Source organism: Scylla paramamosain, chromosome 41 (genome assembly GCF_035594125.1).
Source record: "Scylla paramamosain isolate STU-SP2022 chromosome 41, ASM3559412v1, whole genome shotgun sequence".
NCBI lineage: Eukaryota > Metazoa > Arthropoda > Malacostraca > Decapoda > Portunidae > Scylla > Scylla paramamosain.
In genome coordinates this window covers 1,428,125-1,447,774 of record NC_087191.1, presented here as the reverse complement: position 1 = coordinate 1,447,774, position 19,650 = coordinate 1,428,125, and the positions used below count along the sequence as shown (strand labels likewise).

The following is a 19,650-nucleotide window of genomic DNA, read 5'->3' as shown; positions in this document are numbered from 1 at the left end:
AGAAAGAAAATCATTTTGATATCAATATATTGGTCAATCCTTCAATATAACCCATACACGGTCAAGAATATTGATCAGTACCCAGTATTGATCAATAATATTGATCAACATTATTTTTAATTTATTAAAGTAAAAAACTTGATCATACGAAACCTTACACCAAAAATATAAGAAATTCTCCTTCGACATTTTTTATTCTTCAAGCTTTATATTGCTACTATCAGCACAGGAACAATAGCACCATCACAGTCTGAATCCATAGTGTGATGCTGGCAGTTTGACGTCTGCTTCACAACTGAATATTAATCAATACTATTGAACCGTTTGTGGCCCCCGGGTTAACCAGTACCTTCGTTTTTTTCATCGTTTTGACTGTACTGACCTGAAATTCCGCTTGTTTCTATTTCTCCTCTTTCAGTGACTTTGATAATCTCAAGTAAGGAGTATCAGGGGATCTCTGGAACTAAACAGACTTCTGTATTGGAAATATTTTCCCGTTTAACTTTTTTGAAAGCGGGAAACCAGTCTCTCTCTCTCTCTCTCTCTCTCTCTCTCTCTCTCTCTCTCTCTCTCTCTCTCTCTCTCTCTCTCTCTCTCTCTCTCTCTCTCTCTCTCTCTCTCTCTCTCTCTCTCTTTCAGTGTGTGTGTGTGTGTGTGTGTGTGTGTGTGTGTGTGTGTGTGTGTGTGTGTGTCCTTGGCCGTCTTACACGTAATAGGAAACGATACCTTTCTCTATTATCCCTCTTTTTTTTTCTTTTCATATTTTTCTTTTCCTCCATGGTTAATTATAAGTATTTATCAGCTGCTTTAATACTATCCGAGTGTTCTCTTTCTTCGCATTTGGCTAATTTATGACAGACTGTGGAAAGAGAAAATGGTTAACTTTTCAAACTTCGCAGGAAAAAGTCGACTGGGGGGAGCGCTGAGGCCTCGCCGTGTTGTCCAAGAGGCGACAGCTATTGGATCGCTGCCTGGCTCACTGTACGGCATCACGACAGACACTATGAATCTGCAGAGAGAGAGAGAGAGAGAGAGAGAGAGAGAGAGAGAGAGAGAGAGAGAGAGAGAGAGAGAGAGAGTTTATGTGGAACGAGTTGGAGTGAAATATAACACGAACAGGCGATCTGGATATACTTTCTGAAAACAATGATGCTTTTTGGCAACAAAAACAGGCAATACATCATGATTATTTAGCTGGAAGGAGGAATAAAGCCTCCTATGTTATTACAAATTACTTGAACTTAAGCCAAGAAAAATGGAAGAATTCATTAAAAAAACTAGTTATGAGGTAGGAAAATTTGGAAGCCATGTTAACGTGGAGAACACACGTCACCGTCTGCATTCTTAGAATATGATGTGCCTTGGTGGTAGGTGTCTAGAGTGACAGAGTATGCTCAAAGATCATCGTTTTTAAAACTCAATGTTAACCACTTTACTTATTTACTTAGTTGAATATATACCTTATATATTTTACCTCTACACTCAGGGAATAGGATGGATATCCTGTTTTCACAGGATGTCTCTGTGAATAAAACCTATGTTTCTCAAATTCAAAAGGTTTCCGCCTAATCTTCGCACGGTCTTTTTATTTATTTTTTTTTTTTTTCTTAGGCAGCCTACGGGAGTTAATTTCTAGTGAGTACCTTTGGCTGGTTGTTCCTTGCGTAAGTAGTAAAGAGTTTGTCTGTGACAAGGCTTTGTGCAACAGACGCACGTTATAGAGTGGTACGCGAGTAAAGACAAGAAGCTTGGTTGCCCACACCAGTAGGCGGCCCTTCAGTGACCAGTGCGCGAAGAGGGACAGGAAAGCTGGATCATCGCTCGTGACCAGCACCATCACATTGTGTGATATACGACGGACCTGAATAACGCAATACATAATAGTATTGAATATATATATATATATATATATATATATATATATATATATATATATATATATATATATATATATATATATATATCTTTTCTCTCTTTACTTGTTTTTCTTTTCTTTTTTTTCTGTTCTACTCTCTCTCTCTCTCTCTCTCTCTCTCTCTCTCTCTCTCTCTCTCTCTCTCTCTCTCTCTCTCTCTCTCTCTCTCTCTCTCTCTCTCTCTCTCTCTCTCTCTCTCTCTCTCTCTCTCTCTCTCTCTCTCTCTCTCTCTCTCTCTCTCTCTCTCTCTCTCTCTCTCTCTCTCTCTCTCTCTCTCTCTCTCTCTCTCTCTCTCTCTCTCTCTCTCTCTCTCTCTCTCTCTCTCTCTCTCTCTCTCTCTCTCTCTCTCTCTCTCTATATATATATATATATATATATATATATATATATATATATATATATATATATATATATATATATATATATATATATATATATATATATATATATATATATATATATATATATATATATATATATATATATATATATATATATATATATATATATATATATATATATATATATATATATATATATATATATATATATATATATATATATATAGAGAGAGAGAGAGAGAGAGAGAGAGAGAGAGAGAGAGAGAGAGAGAGAGAGAGAGAGAGAGAGAGAGAGAGAGAGAGAGAGTAGAACAGGTTCCGACCTATAGATGAGGTAAACAGGAATACACCAGACTTCCTCCTTCATTTATTTTGCTTGATTTTCTTGTCATGTATAAGCTGTAGCTGATAGGTTATTATGTCACATTGTTTTTTGTTATCGCTTGCTTGTCTGTCCCTTTTGGTTACTGGTTTTTTTTTATCTGTATCCCCAGTGTGATATTTTACTATGACTTTTCTCTCTTTTTACTTGTTTTTCTTTTTTTTTTTTTTTTTTTTTTTTTAGCATGATGATACCTCCTGTGAAAGTTAAACGTTGCAATAAATGAAGAAGGAAGTCTTGTGTATCCCTGTTTACCTAATATATATATATATATATATATATAGAGAGAGAGAGAGAGAGAGAGAGAGAGAGAGAGAGAGAGAGAGAGAGAGAGAGAGAGAGAGAGAGAGAGAGAGAGAGATTAAAAATAAATAAATTAATAGATATAGCGTTATTTCCCAAGCAGCAGGCCGTCTTTGCTACTTGAATTTTGAAGAAAAATCTTTCATAACCTTTTAAAAATCATAAACTTATAAAACATCAAAATTATTATCTGATTTCATTTTTTCGCTGATATCTCCCGTGATTATTTGTAATTTTAAAGTTTTATGACGAGTTTCAGCCATATATGTGTATTCCCAGGATCTCTCTCTCTCTCTCTCTCTCTCTCTCTCTCTCTCTCTCTCTCTCTCTCTCTCTCTCTCTCTCTCTCTCTCTCTCTCTCCTTGCCAGCCTGACTACTTCCCTTCATACTCACTTATCCAATATTACAAAATAGTAAATAAAATACTATTACACAGTACATACATACATACTTTTACCTATTTACATGATACATACATAGTCATCAAGTAAAATTTTCTCCCTCCTGCTCTTCCGCAAAACTCTTGATACGTGTAATTTTAATAGATATATAATTAAGCAAACATGCATTAATTTATTTTCTTCTACTTTGCAAGCTTTGTACTCTGTTTACAATCTGTAATGTATAAACGCCACATCCTCTTTGTTGGTGGTGCGGATGCGGAAGTGGATATTCAGTTCACAGATGCGGATGGGGATGTGGATGTTTCATTAATCAGAACTGCGGATACAGATACGGATGTTAAAAGCTATGCGGATTTTCCGAGGATGTGAATGTGGACATCCGATACATCTCTAAGACAGTCTAAGTAATATTTTTCTCTCTCTCTCTCTCTCTCTCTCTCTCTCTCTCTCTCTCTCTCTCTCTCTCTCTCTCTCTCTCTCTCTCTCTCTCTCTCTCTCTCTCTCTCTCTCTCTCTCTCTCTCTCTCTCTCTCTCTCTCTCTCTCTCTCTCTCTCTCTCTCTCTCTCTCTCTCTCTCTCTCTCTCTATATATATATATATATATATATATATATATATATATATATATATATATATATATATATATATGGAGAAAGGGCTTATCCTTTCGGAATTGTATGTTGTAGAGGAATGCATAGACGCACAGTAGATACTGCATTACTTTACTATGCTGAAGCGATAACCAATAAAGGAATGCGGCATTCTACTGAGCGTCTACGGTTTCCTCTACAGAGGGGCCTCCTCTGTGCCCTTTGGACATTTTTATAGGTTCCCATGTACCCCTAAATAAATTAAGGGAAAAAAAAAAGGAAAGATAAAATTGTCAGTGTCACTGTTAGTGCCAGAGCCTGCCTGTCTAGTCTCTAGGAAGTATCATGACAGATGTGTCTCAACTCTTGCATTTACATCTTGCATCCATTAGCATAATAACAAAAGTAGCACTAAACCTCACATGACCTCAGTGTCGCCAAGGTAACACATCTGCTGGCCTGCTAAAGAACACATCTATGTTAATTCCTTGCTCGTACGTCACCTCCACCCATACTGTTAGTCAAACACTATAATTCACTTTTACATTTTCAAGTTGTACTGTACTCGAAAGTATTCATAAAATAGTCGAGAAAGTGGCTCCAAGTAACATACAAGTATATGATATTGTGCACTTAGGCATGAGTACATGTACCAACTTGTACCCAAGCCTAATATTGATGACTTTTTTTTTTTTTTTTTTTTTTTTTTTTTGCTGCAACAAATCTACAGCAGCAGTGCTAATGACGAGTAACGTTATTACACCTTCACTAGCTGTGGCTGCCAGTAGGACTAAGGCGGTGTAAGTTCACTCGAGCTCTATCCAGAACTCGAGATCAGCGCATGCGTGAACAGCATGTCAGATGTATAGTTCGATGCCTCATTTATCTGCTGCCTTGCAGTGAGCATCTCTCTGTTGCTCTGAATTGGGTAGATGGTATATTCGGCTCATGGTTTCTTGGGACGGTCTGAATACTCAGATACGTTATTTTCGTGTCTAATGCTATTGCTGTTACATTTTATGTGATCTTCGTTGACTCAATAAAGTCGTCTTATGGTTTCCAAAAGATCACACTCGATAAGGGACGAATTCGCTTGTAAACACTAAACATGGTGAAAGCGCAGAGGTGATAGTGGTCCATTGGAGACCAAATGAAGACTTTATTGAGGCAACGAATATCACATAAAATGTAACAACAATAACATTAGACACGAGGATTATCTGATTATTCAGACCGTCCCAAGAAATCATGAGCCGAATATACCATCTACCGAATTCATCCTCATAGCAGCAGGGAGACGTTCACTCCGTGACGGCAAGGTACAAATGAGGCATCGAATCCCCCCAGACATATGTCTAGGGGGGTACCACTCATACCGCTCTTCTAGACAGGGTGGAATCAAAAGCTTTTCCTCTCATCAACTCTCCTCTAACCGACTGTCTTCAGCCTCTCTCTCATCACCACAGTGTTGCATCTCTAGCTGTCTTCTACCGTTATTTTCATGCTAACTGTTCTTCTGATCTTGCTAACTGCATGCCTCCCGTCCTCCCGCGGCCTCACTGCACAAGACTTTCTTCTTTCCCTCACTCCTCTTCTGTCCACCTCTTTAATGTAAGAGTTAATCAGTTTTCTCAATCATTCATCCCTTTCTCTGGTAAACTCTGGAACTTCCTGCCTGCTTCTGTATTTCCACCTTCCTGACGAATTCCTTCAAGACACATCCTTCAATTTTTGACTACGGCTTTAGATCCTTTTCTGGGACTGGCATCTCAGTGGGCATTTTTTTTTTTTTATTGAATGTTTGTTGCCCTTGGCCAGTGTCCCTCCTACATAAAAAAAAAAAAAAAAAAAAAAAACATGCTTACCCGGGCAGGCAGCAACGCACACAAAGGCAGTGGTAGTCAGGCCAGCACTCACTCCGTTACCAGGCACCACGATGCAGGTGGAAACAACTCAAAGGGTTAAGCGTAGTGCAAGTGCAAGGCTAGTGCAAGGCTAGGCATCACTCCTTATACCAGAGGCGGAGTCACATGCACGACACACAGAACACAAGACTAGATATGAGCACAACAAGCCTCATACCACTACAAGTCTCATCACAGCCGCCCATGAGGAAAGGGCACGAGGCAGCAACACACTCATGACGCGTGGCCTAGGTATGACAGTCACACGTTTCGCAGCGTGACCCGAAAGTTGCGTAGACTCGACACAGCGGAAGACACTAACTTCCCCGGCTTCTTGCGAGGTTTTTAATACTTCGGAACGTCACTGATTGCTCGCTTGCAGGCAGAGCGGCCAATAAGTGACGTATGTTTTAAAGGCGGTCTGGGCGATACTCGTCAACCAGCAGCGTCTCCCACGGCAACACCTGTCAACATTCAACTCGACACAACACCCACACCCTGCCGCCGTACCACTAACATTTGTTGTTTTGTTACTTTTAATGCTATTCATGAAATCAAGTGCTCTGCTCATTCTGTTATACGTAGCCTACATATAGGTTTCTGAGAAACCTGTGTTGTTGCTTTACACAACCAAAATCTACCGGTAGAATTTTCTTTTTGACAGAAAAAATATCACCTCAATCACTTTTTTTTTTTTCTTTCTACCTGTTTTATTATTCATGTCACCATATTAATTTCGAATTTTGAATGAAGGGTGTGTGAGTGCATGTTGTTTTGTGTGAAGGAAGAGAGTTGCCTTTAGAGGGCAGGGTGTGACTGCCTCCTTATGTTTTAACAAAGGGAAACGTTCAGTGAGGTCACAGTTGGGTTACTGATAAGTTTACAGCAATGTCTTGATCCAGTGCTTCAGACGGGAGAAATTGTCGTTCCGGCTGGTGTCTACTGCTTACTCCAACGATCCTACCTTCAGTAGCATTTAACCGTTTCATACCTCCGCAATGAACATGTTTGTACTGTGCTTCTCTAATAAGTCTCAAGTGGAAGATTTCAAAATCATCTTTTGCTAAAAGCGCTTCCACATTTCTACATGCTAACTCTATAATATACTCGTTGTTCTCGTAATAGTCCTTGAATGTGATTTTTTTTTTTCTATCTTACCACCTTTTTTTTTTAACTGTCTTTTATCCCTTAATTAACGCTGCGGTGTTGCCTCTCTTCTTAATTTATCTTCATTGCCTCTATTGTTTAAAATTGATTAATCACATTCGTTCCTCTCTTATGCGGCTTCGTTTTTTTTTTAAGGCTTTCTAATCTTATCTTTATTCTACCTTACTTTTTTTTTTCAATGATAAATTTTGGAACTGTTTATCCTTCTTCCTTCCTACGAGGTGGGTGTTTATTTATTTATTTAACTAATTTAATTTAATTTAATTTATTTATTTATTTTCATTTTATTTATATTTATTTATTTATATTTATTTATTTATTTTTATTTATTTATTTATTTATTTTATTTTTATTATTTTTTTATTGTTATTATTATTATTATTATTTTTTTTTCTTCTTTTTTTTTGTGTAGGGGTTCTTGATCAACTTAACATCTAGACTGTGGCAGTGATGGGTACAATATTGACAATGATGCATCAAATCAGACTTCAACATTTGATAACAGAACTCACCTGGCGTGCCTGAGCTATGGTCTGAGCCATCAAGGGATGCGTCATATTTAGGTTACGGCCATCTACTGCCACTCGAAACAGTCCAGTGCCCCGCGGTGCCCTGATCTGTGCCGTGGTGACACCCTGTTGCGTATGGAATATAGCCATAACAATGTCGATTTTGTTGTATTATATATATAGAGAGAGAGAGAGAGAGAGAGAGAGAGAGAGAGAGAGAGAGAGAGAGAGAGAGAGAGAGAGAGAGAGAGACTACCACGCGTAGGCATTGGTTTCCTGTAGTTTCGTTCGTGTTATCTTATATATATATATATATATATATATATATATATATATATATATATATATATATATATATATATATATATATATATATATATATATATATATATATATATATATAAAGGAATAAGATAACACGAACGAAACTACAGGAAAGCAACATGCCTACGCGTGGTAGTCTCTCTCTCTATCCATACATCTGTTTAATCCTATTTTAAAACTTCCTTTCATCTGTAACCTGATTACTGATTATCTACTACCAAACTCTAAGTCAATGAAAGTATAAGCATGATATATTTGCGAGGTAATACACAGCGCATAAGTAAGCTTTTTATTTATTTTTTGGGGGAGAGCAAAATGAACACTGGCCAAGGGCAACAACACTTTTCTCCCTCTCCACTTCCAAGATCAATGACAAATAAAATGATCAAATAGTAGAAGAGTTCAAGTCATAGGAAAGAGGAAATACAGAAGCAGACAGGCAGTTTACCAGAGAAAGGAATGGATGACTGAGAATAGCGGATAACTTTTGCATTGGAGAGGGAGACATAATAGGGGTGAGAGAAAGAAGAAAGTCTTATGCAAGGAGACCGCGGAAGGTGGGGAGGCATGCAGTTAGCAAGATCAGAAGAGTAGTAATGTGAAAAAAGCAATAGAAGAAAGCAAGAGATGCAACATTGCAGCGATGAAAGAGAGGGTGAAGATAGTCACTTAGAGGAAAGGAGTTGATAAGAGGAAAAGTTTTCATTCCTCCCTGTCTAAAATTGCAATGCGAGTGGAACCTCCCCAATACATGTGAATCATACTTCATACATGGACGGATAAGATCCCTGTACAGAGATAGCAACTAGGGGAGGGGGGAGAGTAATAAGAAAAAAAAAAAAAAAAAACTGTAGACGACTCAGAACACCAAATTTCATAGAAGCTGTTTTTAGCTACGAAATGAGATGTGAAATTTCAAGTTTAGATTATAAGGAAAGGACAGATCGAGGATGTTCGGTGTGGAAGAGGGAGACAGTTGAGTGGTTTTGAAAAAGAAGAGGCGGTAATTATCTGGAAGATTATGTCTATTTCATAGGTTGGGGAATGGAGTTTTTGAGGCACTGAACAATACTAAGTTGGACTAAATGCCCGAAACAGAAATTTTAGAGATATCAGAAGTCAGTTGTTCAGTGGCTTCCCTGTGTGAGATGTGTGAGACATCATTGTCATGTGTCGCCGCTACAAAACTTTCAAAGCAACAAAGATTGCAGGCTAAAATATTGTCATTAAAAACAAAATTACAGTATTGTAGAAATATTAATAATCACTAAAAATGTAAATGGAGAAAAGTGCAAAAAAAAATTGATAGGGTTGGTGTTTTAATGTGCGAACTCAAAGTGAGAAGGTACAAACCCCACTGACCCAGATACCTGACGTTGTCTGCTATGTGCCCAGGACACTCACCCCTTTCACCCAGCCCCAAGTTCAAGCGTTATTCATTGTGTCTTTGTCACTTGCCTCCAGGTTCTCCCAGAGAAATAATAAAATTCCATCCATGACTATATTACTGGTAAACTAATTAGAATACACTAATTTAAAAAGGAAAGCTATTATTTGTTCAAAAGACCAGCCTTCTTCACAAAAATGAAGACCTCATGTTCCGGGGGTAGATCCCTCTCTCTCTCTCTCTTTCTCCAAGTATTAGCGACATCTGGAAATTCCCATCTACATCGCGACAACGGAAAAGATATCGCTGCTTCATCTTCAACAGATTGGGACACCACCAAAAAAGTGTCACACTGTAAGCAAGCTAACCAATCATCACAAAATGGTTGTGTTTCCTGAGACATGATACCATGCGTGGACGCGTGACCCGACCGGAGGTGGGCCATCTGCACTCCTGCACTTACGTATGTAGGACATCAACGGATGGAAAGCAAAAGATGTTATCTCCCCCTCTTAATGGTGGCAACTAAAATCTCCCACCTGCTTTGCCAGCTTGCAAGAACTGCCACTATTATACAGAAGTATGAGTCATGAAATTGAATGGAGCTGAAATGAACAATCCGAGTTCCTGTCTCTTTAGCCAGCCTTTAGGCCTTCTCATTCCCAGTTACCCCATGTGCTGGGACCCAGCAAAACCCAATGAAGTATTTTCTACGTTGTAAAGTAGAGCCACTCAAGAATGAATTAAACAAGAGGATGAAGGGAAGAATTAAAATGTTTCACAGCAGAAAGAACAATGTGAGAGTTGCTAAAAATTGTAAAAGATGAGACGGGAAGAGTGAAAACAATTCTTAAAACTAGGACTATGGCAGAAAACTCAGCTGTAAAAACTGAAGCAGCAGAGGGGAGGCTACCGCCTCGACAGAATGATTGCAAGATAATATTATAAGAATGATTGTAAGATAAATCTTACAGCAGCTTCAGATTTGGAACTATCGGTAAATACAGAGGTAAAGTGGAGATGTGTGGAATAGTTTTCCATGAATATTGCACTGGACTCAAAATCCGGTGGCAAGTTATTATTAAGAATATAGGAACATACAAAAATGTGAGGTACATTTAATGCCACCATAGCAGATGCAACAATGAAAGAGAAACTCGGATGAGACACATACTGTATGGTTAAGAACGTATAGTAAGAGTAAGAATGTATAGTTAAGAGACGGCCACACAAAATAAAATTGTTGCTCGGTTTACACTACTCCATTTTTACGAATTCCGTTTCTGTACACAGTTCAACAATGACGTCACCACCGTTTCCGTTCATGCATTGATACAGCAGACACTACTGTCCCTATCGTGTCTTGTAGGATTCACCAGCGTGTAGTTATTTATATTTCTTTAATGTACAATAAATGACACTCACTGGCCTCTCTTCGTCTGCTGCAAGCCCAAAAGTGGCAAGAAGTATACAAATGCCTTGTCGAGGAGGTCTCTTCTCCGTGTGGCCATATTGACAAACATGGATACAGAGACGGCAGCCAACTCCTCTGTTCAGTATGGAATAGTTGGACAGTGAACGGAGATGGAATCCGTAAAAACGGACAAGTGTAAACTGGGCCTGACTAAGAAAGACGTTGCATTCGATACCAGCACCTCAACAGTAAAGACTGATCATGCAAGTTCAATGGAAGGACACCAGCATCCACCAGTAAGATAAGGACTGGGAATTAGCAGAGCGCAACCAGTTGCCAGGCGAACACCGACATGATACACAGAGTCCAACACATGAAGTCGAGCAGCAGATAAATAAACCTCAAAACCATACTCCAACTTAAAAAGAATAAGAGTTCGGTGCAAGAGGAGGATCTCTCTGTCAGCGCCCAAAGAGGTATGAACCAAAACTGTAAGAAGGGACATTGGTTTCATACAAGCTGCCTTAATATAACGAAGGTGAGGTACCCAAGTCAGGAGACTGTCAAATATAAGTCCACAAAACGAATTTTCTTCCCATAAGAGATTCTTCTGTTATATTTATGAGTCAAGACTTGAAAAGTTTGACAAAGCAAGGTGCAAGTAGAGAGACAGTTTTGGAGAACAATAGGAGGGACGTCATCGGGTTCCTAAGCCTTATGAGGTTTAAGGCCAACAAGGTTCTGGAAAACATCACTGCAAAGGATCTTTATGGGAAGTACGAAGTAGTTGGAAAGTGGAGGAGAGGGAACAGTAAACCGTGAATCATCCAAGGTTGAGCTTTTAGCAAAGGTTGGAACAAAGAGTTCAGCATTAGAGATATAAGAGACGGCAGTGGTACCATCAGGTTGAAATAAGGGAGGGAAAGATGAAGTAATGTTATTGGAGATGTTTTTGACAATATGCCAGAGATCATCAGGGGAATTAGATCTTGAAAAATTTTAACAGTTTATATTGACTTTTTGGCAAGTTGGAAAACTGACTTGATAAGATTCAGGGCAGAAATATGAAGTGCATGAGATTCAGGTGATGGAAAGCTCAAGCACCTTTTATGGGCCAACTCTGACATGGAAGGAGTAGTCATTCCAAGAAAAATCTAAATAATACCTCTTTAGGTGCTCCCAATTAACAGAAGCGAAACGCCAGAGGCACCTCCGCTTTGGGGATCCTGGTGAGGGATTGAAGCGATAGGATGAGATACAGATTTAAGGTTGAGATTGAGGTAACCCAATAGAGAAGGCGGAATGACAGCATAAGCAGAAACATTAGATGTTAGAAATTTTTTTTTTTTTTTTTTAATGCTGGGTGTTCTGCAAAATGGTCAGTAATCCGATTAGGATGTTGCACTAATTACTCTACGATATGGAGGATAGCAAAGTTAAAGGCTAGTTCACTGAAGCGAGAGGAAAGCCAAGGCTGGCGGTGAAAGTTGAAATCTCCAAAAATGAAGAACTCCGTGAAAGAGAAGAGTGTCATATTCTGCTCCACTTTGAAAGTTTAATAGTCAAAGAATAAACACGATAGAAGGGTTCAATGACAAAAAATGTTGTGTTGGCCGTTATAGGTCTTTACTTTTACCTGAACATTTGTTTCTTTAAAGTGCAGAATGATGTCCGAGTCAGAAGCTTCCAGTATTGCGTTCAAAGCGTCAATTACAGGAACGTTTGTGCTCCCTGAAAGAAATTGCATTTTTATAAGTAGCTGCAAAGAACATCGCACACACACACACACACACACACACACACACACACACACACACACACACACACACACACACACACACACACACACGACAAGGTTCGAGCAAATAAGCATAGTTTTTGAGAACGACTGAGGGTAGTTCTTCGAGCTCAATAGCTCCCCGAGGATTAAAACCAGAGAAAGGATGAAAATCATGATTGCGAGGAATCTTAATATCAGGTTTGACAATCAGAGAGTGATGCTTAATTAGAGAGTGGTGCTTAAAGAAGAATAATTCCATAACCATCTAGGGTTGAGTGTTTACTAAAGGTTGAACGAAAGGTTCAACTGGGGAATGTTGTCTTGTGTATATGCTCGTTCATGCAAATATACGAAAACTAATCACTAGGTTTTTCCAAATCGTAGCAACTTCCTAGTAAATTATCCACACCAACACACAACCGAAGGAGGAGGACGAGAGAGAGAGAGAGAGAGAGAGAGAGAGAGAGAGAGAGAGAGAGAGAGAGAGAGAGAGAGAGAGAGAGAGAGAGAGAGAGAGAGAGAGAGAGAGAGAGAGAGAGATTGTGGGGGGATACTACTAATGTCAAGTACAATGCCGAGCGTGTCAGTGACAGACTTAAATTCGCCTGACTCACCTTATAAGTTAACAGTGACCCTCAGATATTTCCTGCAATACCTAAGTTTTTTTTTTTTTTCTAATGAAGATTCGACATTTTACATATCATTTAGTTATAAACCAATTTCCATAAAGTTAGATTTTTTCCGATTTTTTTTTTTTTTTTTTTTATGTAAAAGGGACACCGGCCAAGGGCAACAAAAGTTCAATAAAAAAAAAAAAAAGCCCAACGAGATGCCGATCCCCGAATAGGATCAGAAGCGGTAGTCAAAAATTGAAAGATAAGCCTTGAAACATTCTTCTTGAAGGATTTTAAGTCATAGGAAGGTGAAAATACAGAAGCAGGCAGGGAGAGTTTATCAGAGAAAGGGATGAATGACTGAGAATCTTGGTTAACTCTTGCATTAGAAAGGTGGACAGAATAGGATGAGAGAAAGAAAAAGTCTTGTGCAGTGAAGCTGTGGGAGGAGACGCATGCAATTAGCAAAATCAGAAGAGCATTAGCATGAAAATAGCGGTAGAAGATAGCTTGAGATGCAACACTGCGGCGATGAGAAAGAGACTGAAGACAGTCAGTTAGAGGAGAGGAGTTGATGAGACGAAAAACTTTTGATTCCACCTGTCTAAAACAGCGGTATAAGTGGAACCCCCGCAGACATGTGCATGTCTCCATGCATGAACGGATAAGGCTCGGATGGAGTTAGCAACTGAGATGAGAAAAACTGCCGGAGACGTCTCAAACCGCATTTCATAGAAGATGTTTTAGCTAGAGATGAGATGTGAAGTTTCCGGTTTTGATTATAAGAAAAGGACAGACTGAGGATGTTCAGTGTAGAAGAAGGGGACAGTTGAGTGTTAATGAAGAAGAGGGGATAGTTGTCTGAAAGGCTGTGTCGATTTGACAGATGGAGGAATTGAGTTTTTAAGGCATCAAACAATACAAGTTTGCTCTGCCACAATCGGAAATTTTAGATCAGAAGTCACGCGTTCTGTGGCTTCCCTGCATAAACTGTTTACTTCCTGAACGGCTGGACGTCTACGAGAATATGTGGAAAAGTGTGAAAAGTGCAGGGTGGGATCATCAGCGTAGGAATTGATAAATAATAGGAAGAGGGTGGGTGACAGGACAGAACCCTGGGGAACACCACTGCTAATAGATTTAGGAGAAAAACAGTGATCGTCTACCACAGCAGCAATAGAACGGTCAGAAAGGAAACTTGAGATTAAGCTATAAAGAGAAGGATAGAAGCTATAGGAGGGTAGTTTAGAAAACAAAGCTTTGTGCCACTCAAACAAAAGCTTTTGATACATCTAAAAGAGGATGACCAAAAATCAGTAAGGAAAGCCAGAGCGCCCTTGACGGAACCCATATTGGCGATCAGATAGAAGGTTGTGAAGTGATAGATGTTTAAGAATCTTCCTGTTAAGGATAGATTCAAAAACTTTAGATACGCCGGAAATAAAGCAATAGGACGGTAGTTTTAGGGATTAACACGGTCACCCTTTTTAGGAACAGGCAGAATGTAGGCAAACTTCCAGCAAGAAGGAAAGGAAGATGTTGAGAGAGAGAGAGCTGAAAGAGTTTGACTTGGCAAGGTGCAAGCACGGAGGCGCAATTTCGGAGAACAATAGGAGGGACCCTATCAGGTTCATAACCCTTCCGAGGGTTTAGGGAGGTTAAGGTCGAGAAAAAGAGTGAGGAATGTATGTCTCTATGCCAGCCACTATCACCTCTATTATGCGCTTGGCACACGGGGACGAGTCTCTAACACATAAGCAGTAGTAATTCCAAGGAAAATCAGTATACCTCCTCAGGTCCCCAGCTAGCAGAAGCAAAACGCCAGAAGCACCTCCACTTAGGGGATTCCTGAGGAGGGATTGGAGCGATAGCATCAGATACAGATATGAGAATGTGATTGGAGCAGTCCAACGGAGAAGAGAGGGTAACAGCATAAGCAGTACAATAAGAAGTTAGGAAAAGGTCAAGAATGTTGGACGTATCTCCAAGACGGTCAGGAATACGAGTACAGTGTTGCACCACTTGCCCTAGGTCGTGGAGTATAGCAAAGTTGAGGGCTAGTTCACCAGGACGATCAGTGAAGGGAGAAGAAAGCCAAAGCTGGTGGTGAACATTGAAGTCTCCAAAAAAAAAGGAGATCTTCGCGAAAAGGAAGACTCAGACTGTGCTCCACTTTGGAAGTTAGATAGTCAAAGAATTTCTTATAGTCAAAGGAGTTAAATGAGAGGTATACAGCACAGATAAATTAGGTTTTGAGAGTCAGTAGTCGTAGCCAGATGGTGGAAAACTCGGAAAATTCAAGAGCGTGGGCAAGATAGCAGGTTAAGTCGTCGCGCAAATAAACGCAACATCCAGCTCTGGATTGAAAATGAGGACAGAGAAAGTAGGAGGGAACAGAAAAGGGGCTACTATCAGTTGTCTCAGACACCTATGTTTCTGTGAGGAAAAGAAGATGAGGTTCAGTGGAGGAGAGGTGGTGTTCTACAGTTTGAAAATTAGATCTAAGGGGGCAAGTGTTGCAGAAGTTAATGTAGACAAAGCTGAGGGGGGTGTCAAGACACTTTGGGTCGATACCAGAAGAGCAGTTCGACCTGTGGACATTTGTGATCTCCCCAAATGGGGACTCCAGGGCTGGTGTAAGAATCGTCTTGATAATTTTGAATATTGAGTGAAGGGTGTGTGCGTAATTAGGTGCTTGTAGTTCTGTGCGAAGGATGAGAGTTGTCTTCAAAGGGCAGGTTGTGATTGCCCCCTTGTGTTGTGAGGCACAAAGGGAAACGTTCAGTGAGGTTACACCTAGGTTTAATGATAAGTTCAAAGCACCCCCCTGATCCAGTGCTTTAGACCTCACTGAAAGTAATTATCTTTTCGGCAGGTGCCTATTGCCTCCTCCTGGGAAAGTTCCTCTCACACAGAGCTTATGATATGATGGAGTAAAAAGCTTTTCAACTTATGCTGACTGAAAATCGTTGTACATTTTTTTTTTTCTTTTTAGCAATAAAACGAGCATCTTTTCATCCATCCTTTTTTTTTTTTTCCTTTCTTTTTGTGGGGTGGGGGAACGCATGGCCCGGCAATCATCCGATTTATGCGCTTTGTACGAGATGGATCAGAACAATACCTTTTCTGGTCTTCCCATTTAGGCATTGTTTCAGAATTATCTGTTCATCGCTGAATCTAGTGGCGGAATTGTGATCGGATAATTCCAACAGAAAGAATATTTCAACTGCATTAGCAGGATTAGGTGTTTGGAAATTATCAGGGGCGTGTCTCCGAGCTCCGAGCTGCTCGGTAACTAAAATTGGTTGTTAATTGGTTAGTATGTGCTACACTTTGGAAGCTTTGTAGTTGAAAAATTTTATATAGAATGATACGGAATGGATACACATACTGGAAAAATTTCTTAGGTGCGACAATGACATTTTAGCTAAAAGGTGTAAAAAACTGTGCATACAAGAGCGTGAGCAAGAGAGCAAGTAATTCTACAACTACTATTACTACTACTTTACTTCTGCTGGTACCTGAACTCCTACAATACTTGTAACACTACTGCGAATATTGATACTATATCACAAACACTTTCAGATCCACTACATTACTTACGTGTCCCAAGAAATGCGACGGTAAAGAGCAGGAAAGTATGGGGAACCATGTGTAATGTCATATTTCCTGAAAAAAAAAAATAATAATAATAATGTATGTTAGTGAGTGCGCGCGCACCGCGAACACACACACACACACACACACACACACACACACACACCTAGTTGAGCAGTGGCTAGCGTGCCCGACTCAAAATCGGGAGGGCCCGGGTTTGAAACCTGGGTCATAAGTCTTTAGACGATCTTTTTTCCAGTGTATCCCCTGTTCACCTATATATTACTAGCAATGATTAGGTAACTGGTGTAAGTCTGGAGCTGTGACCTGCTGCTTAAGTAGGAGAAACAAACACTGAAAAGAAAAATACATATAGGGTGGACTGATCATCCCGGACCTAGTCTGCAAAGTTGGTCGGCGCCATCTGGCAGATATACTCGTAGTGTAATAGGCACTACCTTGCATGAAAAAAAAAGAATAGATATCGGAGTAGAATTACAAGGAAATTACAGACGCGTTAGAGAATCTAACGCCAGTATTAGAAGAATTGTGCAAGAGGTGAACAGGACGTTGAATTGATAACAGCCAAGCTTAACTATAAACAGCCGGTTTGTTTTATGACCATTCAGCTTGTTAAAGGCTTACCTCCCATTGGGTGGAGATTAAAACGTCATTCATTTTGTTTGATATTATTGGCTATGGAAATCTATGACGTATGCCTAGGCACCTCTCGGATAATCCTTTTAGAGTCAGTAGCAGCCAGACACCAAGATAGTACAGACGCACAACCTGTGTCACCCAGTCACGAGTTTCTCAAAGACTTAGACTCTGACCAAGACACAAGAGTCTTAATAACTTTGCAAATAATCTTAGTCGTGTGATTGAGTAGTATAGAAGTGCACTGTTGTTGAGCTGTAAGACAAAGTAAGTAAAACGCAACACGCCAGACTAACTTTGATAACCCACTTGCACAAGGATGTTGTGAGTGATGATTATCGAGAAAAATAATAGTGACTCCGATACCAAGCTACGCCCACCGACACAGCCGTCACAGAGGCAGGAGTCGCACAGTGGTGGCAGCGGTGGAATTCTGAACCCTAAACAACCTTCGAAGAGAAAGAAGAATTTACATAATTAGAAACAAACAACAGAAGCAGCAACGGAAACAACAGCAACAACGCTCCCCAGCCAACACAGTGAGTCAAGGTGAACCTTGCAAGTGTGCACAAGTCTCGCACCGCGCCGCACCATGCCGCACCTCATCACACTCCCGAGCCACTACTCACACGATCAAACTCAAGAGTAACTCTCAATTAATACCAGCAAGCAACGAGACCATAATCAAAATACTAAGAAGAGACTTAGAAGAGGAAACCGCAGCCAGAGACGAGAGCAGGATGAACGCCGCCCCAGCAGCCGCCGCACACACAGCCACCAGCCACAGCACGCCGCCACCACCAGCCGCCGCTCAAGAGGACATCGCTACTCACTTGTCTATACTTTGGTAACAGTAAACAACCTGCCATTTATTAATGTAATCATATTCATGTAATACTTTATCTAATACCCAGTGCACCAACAGTTTGTGTATGTCTGAGGAGTGACTGAGGACGAAGAAACTTTGAGTATAACTGCCTTATTGTAGAGCGTCTCCCAACATTATCACACGCACTAATCATCATAGGACAAGGTATGTAAATTGTACACATGTATGTCACTACCTAGTCAAGTTTCAAGTCGAACTAGTCATATCCTTACTCACAGTTTATGAGCTTTACTTGAAAGTAAAAAATTCCACCATGACAAACTCTAACGTAGTAAAACATTCAATCATCAACACTGTTGCTGATATCCCCCAAATTCAGTGGAGAACCTGATACTATTGATTTAAATCAGTATGTCAAAAGAATAGAAACTTTGATCAAAAACAAAGATATTGTTGAGGATAACTTGAAAATAGAATGCTTCAAGGAACACATTGACGCTGTTAGGGCACAGTTCGTCACGTCATAGTATATTCACATTTAGACAACATTAAAACATTTAATGAGTATATCAAAACTTTTAAAAAGCACTTCATAACAAAAAGTGATAGAGAGTTTCTGAAAACAGCACCAGAACAAAACGAGACACAAACAGCATTCATTTCAAGGTTGGATACACATGCAAGAGACATGGAAGCAATCTTTGAAAACTCTGATTGGTCTGTGAAAAATGAACCCAAACTTCCTTGAAAAACATGGCTCTCGTTATGATGCTAGCACAAATTGTCAAATCAAACAAGGGTGTAGTACATGAAAGACTATAAAGACATCAAGCCAAACATAGAGCTAGGTGAGGTAGATTGCCTATTCAAAGGCTATACAGTAATAGATCCTGCATACAGTACATATGTAGCGAAGGTGAGGTGCTACTTGGCCGCCCGGAAGTTGCTCAAGCGAGAAGTGTAGGCTCCCAACTATGACTCTTGGTCATAGCAGTGTTTAGTCCTTGAAGGGTAACAGTTTCCAGTGTCATAACAGTGTAGCACTGGCAAAGGAAACAGCCTGGGTATTCTCTGTTTATTTATTCAGCAAAAACATGAACCATATATACAAAAATTACTTAACATAACAAACGACACACACAAAATTATAGAAAAAGAGAGTGTATGTGTGTGTGTATGTCTGTGTGAAGAAAGGAGTAATAAGATGTATTGAGAAGATGTGTAACACATGTGTCAAAGAGCGTGCACAGAATGTGACAAGTAAGAGAAATGTATAAAGTGATGAAAAAGATATGAAAGACAAAAGCCTGTGCAGTAGAGAGAGTGAAAACGGAAGGGTGAAAATATAACAGAAAACGGGGTGCTAGGAGCGGTGACTTGTGTCCCGCTACAGTATTCCCCCCCCTAGTGACGAGGGAGGAGGAACGTAACCGTCTTCTGGTGCCGAGTGGTGTTGGTGGCGACGTTCTGGCCGATGGTGTTGATGACGGCCGGGTCACTGTGAAGGAGGTAGGCAGGCTTGACTCGGTCGAT

General features: G+C 39.9%; 1 long non-coding RNA gene across 1 annotated transcript; it reads right to left on the bottom strand.

Annotated features, from left to right (window-relative positions):
• Positions 1–1,606: 1,606 nt before the first annotated feature.
• Positions 1,607–12,367, bottom strand: LOC135092830 (uncharacterized). Its single transcript, XR_010263087.1, has 3 exons — positions 12,277–12,367; positions 7,519–7,641; positions 1,607–1,861 (listed from the first exon to the last, which is right to left on the bottom strand). It is a non-coding gene; the product is annotated as an uncharacterized LOC135092830 (long non-coding RNA).
• Positions 12,368–19,650: the final 7,283 nt, after the last annotated feature.